Below are 12,586 nucleotides of genomic sequence, written 5' to 3' on the forward strand. Positions count from 1 at the left end.
ACCCCTGGCTGTTACTTCTTTCTTCCCATTGAGCTAATTGGGATAAGATTGTCCTTATCAATCAATATAATATTATCAGGATGATATTATCCTGGGATAAGATTGGCTAACGCAGCACATATTACGGATTGAATAACCATCTTCTGGTAGTATTGCTTAGGAGTATTCTTAGCAAAGTCCTTACCCATGAACCTTGTTTGTCAATTGGATGAGGCTCATGTTTAGCACTGGGTTGCAGTGAGGTGGTGTCTTGAGCAAGTGGCACATTTCAACATAAATTGGGACTAGATTTTCCAAGCTGTTCTATAAAGACTGGGGTATTAAAAAAAACTATAATATAATAGTTAGAAACAAATTAATATGCAATATCTCCAGCTTGAGTGTCTTTCATTATTTTATCCATTTTTTTCTTTCACCAGTTCTTTGTTTTAAATGTTGGATCTACTCACGCATTCAAAAGAAACTGATACAACTCTGGAATTATTTGGGAGTTACATTATATACTGGTTATAAAGGACAGTGATGCACAGAAAGTAGTTTATATAAATTCTCCGTTGAAAGAGCCAAATGTCAAAATCAAGAATCTCCTAAGGAACCTTCCTTGTAAACCAGGATAGACATGATGATATTACAATGTTGCTAATAAGTTCCTAAGTGTTTTTTTATTCTGCTGATGTATTTATGTATAACTGGTTTTCTTTAATGAAGCAAGAGAACCTGGGTTCGATTCCCGGGTAGGGCAAAACCTTAAGCATTGGATCTAATGACCATCCTTATTCCACACGCGTCTGTTTACCTAGCAGTAAGTAGGAACCCAGTTGTTAGTCGATTGGCAGATCGTTTTCCGGGGGTAATAATCCCTTCAAAAAAACATGTGGTCACTCAATCCATGCTCAATCCATGACTATTTGTGGGATACTGCTGTGTGCATTTGTTTGCTGCATTTCACCTACAAAATGTACTGTCAATTCACTTTACAATATATTCTGTGAAGAGCTTTGAGATGTCTCAAAGATGTGATAAGGCGCTATATCAAATGCAAGGATTATATTATAATACACTTTCAAAACATTGAAAAATTTTGCGCTGCAACAGATGTTAGGTTTAAATGCAATGTGTCACACTGTTTTGGAAAACTACCACTGAACTACCAATGTCTTTCAGCTGAGAGTCATAAGCAATATGCTTTATATCAGAAATCATAATGTATTGGAGAGAATTATAGTTAAGGGATGGGGTAATGAAAATAATTGCATTTCTTAAATGTGGAAGGGAAAATTATGGTATTGTTTCTAAATACTCTTGAGCGAGCCAAAAGGTTTATTTTTAACATATGAAACTGAACAACATTGAAAGTCGTTGGAAAAGGCCACTGCAATTTCAGTTGCCAATGAATACTTGGCCTGGGTGTTTTTTTTTTGTTAGCTTTTTTTTCTTTTTGAAATAAAGTAGGTTAACGCTAATGACACAACTATTTACATAGCAACATCACAACAACCAACAATGTTCAATATATTTCTGACAATCTTAAATGTAGTAGTTTGTCTCACAGACAAATTCTGAGAGTTAATTACTACATATGGTTTGCACTGGAAACATTGATTGATACAGGTGTTAACCTCCAAAATCTAGGATTGCAATTCAAAATGGAAATCAAAACTTTTGAAATAAATAATAGTGTACCATCCGTAAAACTGCAATTTAGCTTAATGCATGCAAAGCCAATCTTAAGCAAAGCTATTCATATGGATGCCTCTTATTGAAACCAATCTTAAGAAGCACAATTAATAATATGGCTGTCTCTTAACAAATATAAGCCATAGAATCCTATAGAATTACACAGACTGTACAGTACTGAAATAGGCCATTTGATCCAACTAGTCTGGGCCGGTATTTATACTCCACATGAGCCTCCAATACCTTCTCCCTCATGTATGTAGCACAGTTTCTCTTAAGTGAATTGATTTAAGGGAGCAGTGATGTGTCATTAATTCCACACACCCTGACACCTGCACAGTGACACATTGCATCTAATGCAATTTCACATTGGATCTAATGACCAAATCTGCTTGTTCTGTTTATGAAGATTTCTCATCGGACTTTTCAGTTCTTCGCAGGGTTTGATCTCTTTTGGTTGCTGCACACTTTTTGCCCACCGATTTTTCAAGATTTTAGTAAAGACCTCTATGTTGACATTTTAGTTGTGCACAAACAAATTTGCCACTGCTTCTTTTTGTCTTTCTAGAATAAGTGTAAAACACTGTAAATGAAGATATAGTATATGTATACATTAAAGGATGCTTTGAAATGTAAGAAACATGGTATTAAGTTATTTTCATATTCATAGTTTATTGAAACAAAGCTATTCAAAAGCACAATTAAGTACATATGTGTACTTCAACAATGACAACAGGATAATGGCACTGATGTTAGTATGTTCAAGGCATAGTTTAGATAGTTTAACCCAACATAGAGACTTGGTGCTCACAGTCCAGGCTGACACTCCAATAAAGTACTGGGGATACACTACATTATCGGAAGTGCTGTCGTTCAGATGAGCCACTAAACCAAGGATTCTTCTGCCTGTTCAGGTGGATGTTAAAGATCCCAGTGCACTATTCAGAAAGAGAAGGGAATTTCTCCTGGTGTCCTGGCCAACAATACCATCCAATAAAATTAGTCATTCACTTCATGGCTGTGTGTGGGATATTATTGTAATAATAAATAATAATACTTGATACTTGTTAGTTGTGTGCAAACTGACTGCTAAGTTCACTTAAAAAAGAAACAGTCACTGCACTTTACAGTGAATCTTCTGAAGCATTTTGAGACTCTCTCCTGAGCTGAAAGGCGCTACATCAAATGCAAGGATTATTATTGTATTCATTCAAGATGGTAGTGTGAATAAGTTTTCAAAAACAATTGAATTATGTCTGTGGCTGAAAATGGTAACCATTTTTCTTCTCATATTTGACTGGTCTTTGCAAAGTATTGTATAGTTCATAAGTTACCTCTTCAATAACGCTCACTCATGTGGCCACATGTGCTAACCTGGCTTCGGTCTACATATTGTTGCAGAAAACTATTGGCCAGTAGATGTCGCCATTTAAATCAATAACACATTGCAGGTACCTGCTGGAATGCTGAGATTTTCTCTAAGGAAAATCTCCAGCAGGACGGCTTGTACTCCTACATTTCTTTTGAACAAAGAAGCTTAAGTTATGATCAAAGTATATCTCCTGATGGAGTGATGAGATGTAGGTTGCATCTTTAGCCCCCGAGGCACCACAGTAATTCCTACCAAGAGGAGAGGGGAGCTTGGCAGATTAAACCCAAACACTTTCTCAACTTTCCCACTGATGACATTTGTCTCACTCACATTTTTTTAAAAAAAGAAGAGGTTGAGAGAATATGTTTTTACAGTGAGCCTTATGATTGCAGTACCAGTAACTGGTTGATGGAAAATGCATAATAGCTTTTAAAAGGGAGCTAGACAAATAGATTGAAAAAGAGAAAAACCTAAAAGTGCCTGGAGAAAGGGCAGGGGAGTAGGACTAAATGGACAGCTTCTTCAGAGGCAGGCACAGGCATGATAGTCTCCTGCGTTGCCAAAATTCTATGATTTGGAATCTTTTCTGCAGTGATTCAATGTCAAGTATGGATCTCCACCGTTTTCCATAGGATGCCCTTTCTATACAGAGACAATCTTTTGAATTCCAAGTTTCACAGTGCTCACCTGTTATTGAAGAATGATAAGAAAGAGTGTCTGCTTAGTTCAATTACCTCCGAGATACAAATGCTGCTCAAGTGCAGTATTTAGAGAAAGGGTTTTTATCTGATTTCTTTTCACATTGGGTGCATTTAACCTCATTGCTAGCCAGACGTTTACCCTTAGTCAATGTTGCATATGATTCCTCAGAACTATATTCAGGGGTAAATACTTCCAAGATCCGTTTCTACTCTTTGACTATTAGGTCTTGTTGTGATTGTTCTTCCCTTTGTGAGCAATGAGCATATGTCTGTCTACAGTAAATCTGTTTCATTCGATTTTAATTATGTAATTAAGGGTACCTGTAAATCCTTCTCCACACATATATATTTACATATGGTATACATATCAATGTCATTTAATGCATGTTCTAAGAAACCCATAATACTGTTGATCCCATCATGTAATATATGGTCTAGGAAATCCATAACTCTCCCAGCTTTAGGAAGCCAAGATTAGCCAAGGCTCCAATACCCAATGTGATTCCAACCCTCCCACAGGAATAATATCAACCTGTCCATTTTCCATTCCTCCAGCTCCCACACACACCCACACATCTCAGTCCAACCAGCCTAAAAGATGGCTCACAGTTTCGATCATGAATCAGAACCTCAATATATGTGTGTGCAGGTAATGTGTTACTTAACATATGCTCTGTTTTTCATCAGGACCTGAGAAAATGTGTTAACTATTTCTAATAAAAAGAGCAAGAAAATCCTGTGGAAAAGGTGAGAAGGATATTTTTCCCCCAGTTTTTTGCTGTGTACCAATAAAAAGGTTCCAGGTGAGAGCTATTTATCTGTCAAATACTTTTCCTTTTATAAGATACTAGTAATGGGACAGAATTTTACTAGCAACCAGGTAATTTGACCAACGCCTTTTCGCACTGTGAACCTATATATTTAACCAGCAGTTCAACCAAGGCAACAAGTGCCAATATTGCAATATCATTACTGACCAGTCTGTTTGAAAATGCAGTCACAAAGATGTTACTAAGAATTACACTAACAAGCCTTAAAGTAGAAAAAGGAATTATAACAAAAAGATATTTTTCTTTATGAAAAACTGGTTGAATTATAATTTTGATACAATATGTTTTGCTTTTGATATTGGTATATGTAACATCTCTTATGCAAGGATTTTTATTAGATTCACTTAAAAAGATTTTATTTTACCATATCTTTAAAATCGGTTTCACTTTTAGTAATGGGAGGCAGGGACTCTTCCCACTTATCCCCTGTTAACCCCGCAAGCCAAAGCTCTAATGAGTAGGGTGGTCTGTAGCTGGACAAGCAGCAGGAAAGCTTGCCAGACAGCGCTATCAATGGCAAGCTATGTGGTTTTAGCTGGTTAGACTCCAAAAGTACCCCAACACAAATTCTGGGTCCCCAAGCCTTGGCTCTTGCCAACCTGCGCCTAATTCCTTTCCGGAATTAGGTAAATAGGATGCATCCTCTCGGGAGACTGTTCATTCCATTCCAGACACGGGAATTTCCATGTGTAGGTGGTGTATGTATGTGGAACTCTGTCTGGTTTGGGTACTCTTATACGTGGTGAAGGGTTTCAGTAGGTGTCAGACACCAGGCTGACCAAAACAAATATTTTTGGTTAGTGGTATTTCATAGACATCATTATAACTATTTATTTTATTTTATTGAGTTTAATGTGCTTATGTTATTCACAAACTAAACGTTGGTAGCAAATTGTGTGCAGACTGCAAACTCCAATTATAGTTGATGGAGAATGAATGGATTCACTCATATAATTTTACAAGTCACCAGAACTTGTTTCAGAAGCTCAAGACAGATGATAATATTTTTGAGTAAACTGTTCTGATTGATTACTTTTTAAATAAGTTTAATTCTCTTTAAATGTGAAATAAAGAGACTTATATGTAGAAACGCCTGTGACTACCAGTTGTTAGTCAACTATTGTTCCCCTTCAAAGATTTTACAAAGATTTGACTTAATTCTTGACAGAGTTTAGTGGAGAATGAAACATTGACGAAACCTACATGATCAAACACTCTACCGCCACAATGGTTCCTGTACTGTTGTGACTTCAAATTCCACGAGTATTCAAGCAAATATCCAGGATATTGTTCGATCAATGCAACCCACACGAGTCATCAATAGTTCTCTGAGAAAAAAATTGTAGACATTTATGTGCTAGTGTTGTTATTTCACTTTTAAAAGGGAAGAGCCCTATTAAACTGTGAAGTGGTAAAATACAATACAAAATTACATTTGTAAAGCGCCTTCCACATCCCAAGGCACTGAACAGTCAGGGATTAGAACCCGAACGGGTGGGGGGGATGGGGTGCAGGGGGATGGGGTGCGGGGGGGGGAGGTGGGGTGGGGTGTGGATGGAGGGCAGAGAGGGTAGGAGGGTGGCCGAAGGCACGGTTGAAGAGGAGAGTCTTGAGGCATGCCTTGAAGGAGGCAAGGGAGGGAACGAGACAAAGGGAATGTGGGATAGAGTTTCAGAAGGTGGGGGCAGGGAGGCTGAAGATCCTGACCGCCGATGGTGGGGCAGGCCATGTGGGGGACATGGAGCAGGCTGGAGCCTGCTCAGCGGAGGAAGCAGACAAGTTGATAAGGGGTCAGCACGTCGGAGAGATAGGAGGGAACAAGACCAAGGAGGGCCTTGAAGGTGAGGACAAGAACTGCACACAATCTGCAGAAGGATCGGGCTTGATAGAGGCTTTTAGTGCAGTTTGGTAATGTCCGTGCCTTCCACCACCCTTCAGTTTACCTACACAATAATTAAGTTGCAGGGATACTGCATTGGAGTGTCAGCCTTGATTGTGAGTTCAGAGTCCCAATGTGGGCTTAGGCCCATAGCTTTCTGACTCAGAGACAGTTCTACCAATTGAGCCAGGCTGCAAATAATAATAATAATTCTTCCATTTGAAATAGCGCCTTATCACGTAGTTGAGACATCTCAAAGCACTTCACAGAATATACTCTAAAGTGAATTGACTGTGTTTTGTGGGTGAAACAACCATGTAACTGTGACATGCAAAAGCAATATGTACTTTGAACTGAACCAATTCACTGCAATCCCCCATCCCCTCCCCCCATTTCTAGATTGTAAAAGAACTGAGCAATGAACTATTGTTGAATGATAAGGGTTTTCCTTTTTGCCCCAGAGGGAGAGAGAACACATGAAAAGTGGTCCAGTAGTAATTTGAGTGGTACTACTCAGATATAAAATTCATGCATCATTAGCCTGGCTGGTTCCTGCTCTCCACTAAAAATAAAAGGAATTGGTGATACGTGATGGAAATCACATGGTGGCTTTGCACTTCCATGTTTGTTGTGGTGACTTTTACATTCTTTCACACAATAACAAATTCTCCCGGTAGACTCCCTCTGACATCAAACCCTGAGAGTCTTTTAATGACCAGTGTTAAAATTGTGCTTTTTGTGTTCTGTGCATTTTGCCACAAAGCTAATGAGCTGCAGTCTTTTTGATCAGACATCTTCCTGCTGTTAAGAGTCCTTAGGGCTCTTATACAAACAGCATACCCTTTCACTTGATGCGGTTATAATAAAACCACATCCATGTGCTTCTGGTTTGAGGGATAGTGCCACCGTTACGCAAGTTTTTAACTAATTGCCTTTCTTTGATGTAATAAAGAATGTTCTAAATGAATAACACATCACCGTGACATTTCAATGCAACCTTGTATATACCTAGATCTAATGTACGCATTTTCTATTTATCATGTTATATTTGCCCGAGGTTTTAAGAATCAACACAGCTTTGTGAGACATGTACCTTTTTATAAGGTCGACTGTTGATTTTCAGTACAGACCATGTACTGGTTGCCTGGAAATGCTGAATGGAATTGTGTGTTTGAGCTGGAGGTAGAGTTAGAGGTGAGATATATCCCCCCTGGCTTGCCTCTGGTTTTGATGATTTGTCATAAACCCTAATCTGTCTGGAGTCAGGGTTCCCTGCCATGGAGAAACCGAACAGTTCTAGCCGTTTGTGCCAGACTGCATTTGGTTCCTTCTGCCAGGTGATTCTGTGACTGCCTCAGGCATTGGAAACTATGAAAGAATGGGCAGGCTGTTCACCTGTTCTCCCTACTGAAGCTCTAGCAAAGCTAGAAAGTCTAAAGGAGCAACTGCATCAGAAATCAGAAATAAAACTCTAAACTCTGCAACAGTCTAGTGGGTAATGCCACTGCCACACTAAAGCCCCTCCACTCTCTCCCCTCCCTTAAAGCCCACCTTAAGATTTGTGTTTTTCAATCACACTTTCGGTCATCTTTTCTCTGCCCCACTCTCCTCAGGATCTCCACACACCACTCTCCTCCCCCCCACCAGCTCAGGTGCTCAGTCAGCTGTATTAAGCTCTTTGAGACATCCTCCGAACGCGAAAGGTGGTATATAAATATAACTCGTTGTTGTTCTTGGAGGCCACAGTCTAGAAAGTGGTAGGTTTCCAACTGGGGAACCCATAGTGCCCTCAGTACCCATGGGGTTGGGAGGAAAATTCAGCCAGAGTTCGTGCTTCTGATCCCTATCAAGAGGCCCCTGTTGGAAAGTAGATGTGAATTGACAGGATCAGGCTTTGCAGAGCACTTCACTTGCTGGAAATCTGCTCTGACCTGATCCACTTTCAGAGTTCCTAGTAAATGCTGCGATAAACTTTTAGTTACCAATTAAGAAATCCTGATAGAAAACACCACACAGTAGACCCAATTTCTTATTTCAGACAGAAAACCAACTTAACTGTACTCCAGAGCAAGAAGTGATATTCTTGTCAGCTGCCTTAGTAAGTGCGAAAAAATCAGGGCAATGCTTGGAAGTCATCTAAAGCAAGAAGCATAGAGAAGAGACCGCCACAGAGGTAAATAACACTGAGGATCAGAAGGAAATCCAAATTCAAAATTGGTTGCAAAACTCAATATTTAATTGCATCTCATTTGAACACTGGAGACTATTTGGCTGAAAGGTCTTCTCAGTTATTGAATAGATTTGAAAAATGGAGCTATGGGCTATGGATGAATACTCAGAAAGTATGTAATAGTTTCCTACAGAATATGAACTGGTTGGGTGAAATCAATAAGATAGATATTATCTTATAGTCATAGTCAACAAAAGCAACATCAACACAACTTGCATTTGGATTGCACCTTTCACGGGGGGGTAGTGTCTTGGATCGCTTAACAGTGGTAGGGTCTGACGCTGAGCTGGGTGGAGGGGAGAGGTGACATGGTCAAAGAGGAAGATCTTCAGGCGTGATCGGAAAATGGGGAAGGAGGGGGCAAGGCGGAGGGATTGAGTTGTGGGCATGAAAGGAGTGGGCTTAATTGGCCAAATTGCCCAGTCTCATTCCATGTTTTCTTATTGTTCTTATGACTGTTATGCCAATTTGCACACAAACCATCTGAAAAAACTGGGCACCTGAGCTAAATTGTAGGGCTAGAAGGTGAAATTTTAACTGTTTTAGGATTTGCTCTGAGAACATTTTTTGCTTTGATCCAGACTACAATCACAGTATATATTAAATACCATAGTTGACACTTACAACAAGCCATTAAACCACAATACCGCTAATTTAAGGTGCCAATCCTGTTGAACAGACAGGCTGCTATTAATTAGAAACAGGCAGACTTGTATTATTTGCAGCAGTTTTCAATAAACATTCATAGATCCAAGAGTTTCAGTTCATCTGTTATAATATGCCCAAGCTTCAGTAGCAGAGATGGGCAAATGCAATGTTACACTGGCAAAGTTCTGGTCAAGAAAGACTGTGTTGGTGATACCCGTAGTCTTAAATGTTTACTAAAGTCCCCTATCATTTTCAGAAAAAGAATCCTCTCAGATCTTCACTCCAAACTAAACAATGTAAAACAACTCCAAAAGTTAAACAATATTTAGCGAGTGTGATCCAGGCAGGGCGAAACCTTGGGCAAGTTTCCTTACTCCACACGCCTAATAATAATCCCTCCAAAAAACCAAAAACAATAATTAAATTGGTCATTTTTCAATCTACGACTGTTTGTGGGACATTGCTGTGCGCAATTGGCTGCCGCGTTCGCCCACAAATATACAGTCAATTCACTTTACAGTGTGTTCTGTGAAGCGCTTTGGGACGTCCTCCCGACGTGAAAAGCGCTATATCAAATGCAAGGATTATTATTATTATTATTATTGTTTTTAATAATACACGATGAGAATCACTCAGTTAGATTGAGTCACTTCCATGGTTTTCAGTTGTTGGGACGTCCTCCCTACATGAAAGGCGCTATACAAATGTAATTTTGGATTGTATTGCTCTGCAAGAGATTATCAAACCATTTAAAAACTTGCACAAAAGGCAAATGAACAAACTAATCAAATCTATTGTTCTATCAGCCAAAAGTGAAGATTAGTTTCACGCACTATTTGGACTTGAAGAGATTGTTAAGCTTTTTAAAAATATCTTATTTTGGATAATGTGCTGATAACTCCTGTAGCTCTGTGGTTAGAGCACTCGCCTCTAAAGCGATGGGACCTGGGTTTGATTCCTGGGCAGGGTGAAACGTTAGGTAAGTTTCCTTACTCCACGCGCCTCTGTAGGAACTCAGTTGTTGGTCGATTGGCTCATTGCTTTTCTGGGGATAATAATTCCTTCAAACAACATTTTTTTTGAAGCCACATGCCCCATTAGTTGCAATTTACTTAATTTTCGAAAAGGTTTCCTGCAGTTAGGTTTTTTTTATGGTAATTTGATGGAATTCTGTGCCATCTACTCAGCAGTTTAGTTATGTCGCTCATGGAGAGAAAAGATATCAACGCGTACTCGGTGGTCCAAATGGCCTGTTTCTGTGCTGTGATAATAATAATAATCCTTGCATTTGATGTAGTGCCCTAATACAACTTTGAGACATCTCAAAGCGCTTCACAGAATATACTGTAAAGTGTATTGACTGTGACTGACTATTATTTCCTTCAAGGGATCATTATCCCCAGAAAGCGATCAGCCAATCGACCAACAACCGGGTCCCTATTTACCGCTTGGTAAACAGAGGCGTGTGTGTGGAGTAAGGAAACTTGCCCAAAGTTTTGCCCTCTCTGGGAATCGAACCCAGGTCCCATCACTTCGTGATATTCAGGAATTCCATGATCCTAAAGTTTATCTTAGCGTTCCTGCTTATGTGTTATCAAGCATCATTAAAATAATTATTTACACCGATTAATATCATTTTTTAGTGAAAATCAATTGGTTCAAAAAAATTTACATGGCTTTTGAGCATATTCCCGGCACTGGGTTACAGGCAGAAAGATTTCAGTATGCAAGAGGTAATTGGAAGTTCCAAAATAAATCCTGGTCTTCAGTAAATTTACTCGGGGTATTATTTTCTGTGTTAAATTTTCATCACCACTACCATTTCCTCTATTTTTCACACAAATATCTCAAATAATATTTTATTTGTGATTGAAAATCAACCATAATAGTCCTGACTTATGCATTTTTTTTCACATAAAGAACACTTTAGTAGCATAATCTGTAAAGGTATCCAAAATGCCTGGATACAACATTGTACAAGTTCTTGCAAAAGTCACAAATGGAAAATTGGTTTGCCACAAATGTAGAAAGCAGAAGGTAATACCCAAGGGCCCCTTCAACAGGAACTCATCTCTGGAGTCGCCTCAATATGCTTGCCGTGTGCTCTGAATTTTCAATATCAAATATCAGAGCACTCACATAGCTTGGATACTTTAACCGTGACAAGCAAACAACAGATTGTCCCATCCTACAGACTCCCAGTACTATTAACTTCTCTGGAAAACATTTGGTTCTTGGCTCTTAAAGATAATCTTTAAGTGTTTTGATTTGCAACATTCTGTTGATACTCTCATTGTGTCCATTGTTTCTTATTGATTGATATTTTGGGGGAATTTCTCTGAGAGTCCAGCTGTATTTATCCCTTGGGTTGTGAATTTGCTTTGGTATGGACTTACCACAGTAATACCTCAACTCAATCTGTACTCTAGGGTCCATTCTGTTATGGGTCTAGAGTTTAAAACATCTGATAATTTATTGTAAAACCTCAAACAGAAGTAAGACTCAATGAGTCTGCAGCTCACCACTTTGGTATTCTTGAAATGTTGTCAACTGGCTGCACATTGTCACTAAGCATGTTTTATTGTGTCTGTATTTTTTTGGGTCAGACGGGTGTCTGATTCGTGCCGAAACTTATCACCATGCTTAAGAGAAGCCAAACCAGTCCAAACTCTGCCAATGGTCCAGGCCAGCTGGGCTAACATCAGGAGTGCCCGGAGTACTGGGACTCACCTGGCTCAGAAACCAAATTATTGATACCGCCACAGAGGATTGACTTGATTTTGATATTCCATTGGTAATCCTGTCAACTTGGAGTCAGTCAGCTCTAGATTTTATTTATATTTTTGTTGCACTTTTGCATTTATTTGTGCAGGGAATTTAGTGCTTTTTCACTTATGTCACTGAGCTAATATCAACAACTCAGTTCAGGTATTGCAGGGTTATTGATGTAGAAAAGCATCCTGTACTCTCACCCACCAATATGGAATTAACAAACCAATGCAACAAAGAACACCCTGGAGCACTAGTTGAATTTTTTCATTTTCTAACCTTTTAGCCAGAAGGCAGAGAGAAGACAAAAAGAGAGAGGAACCTTCATCTCACAAACGGGCTGTGTTTGAACCTGAGTCACAAAGGACATAAACTCATTGTTGATAGCAAACAAGATCTTGGGGGATACAGATAGAGGCAATGGAGAACAATAGGATCTAAGATTTGTTTGTGAACAAGCACTCGGATGTATTGTGTAGA

This window comes from Callorhinchus milii, unplaced genomic scaffold (assembly GCF_018977255.1).
Source record: "Callorhinchus milii isolate IMCB2004 unplaced genomic scaffold, IMCB_Cmil_1.0 Scaffold1, whole genome shotgun sequence".
Lineage (NCBI taxonomy): Eukaryota > Metazoa > Chordata > Chondrichthyes > Chimaeriformes > Callorhinchidae > Callorhinchus > Callorhinchus milii.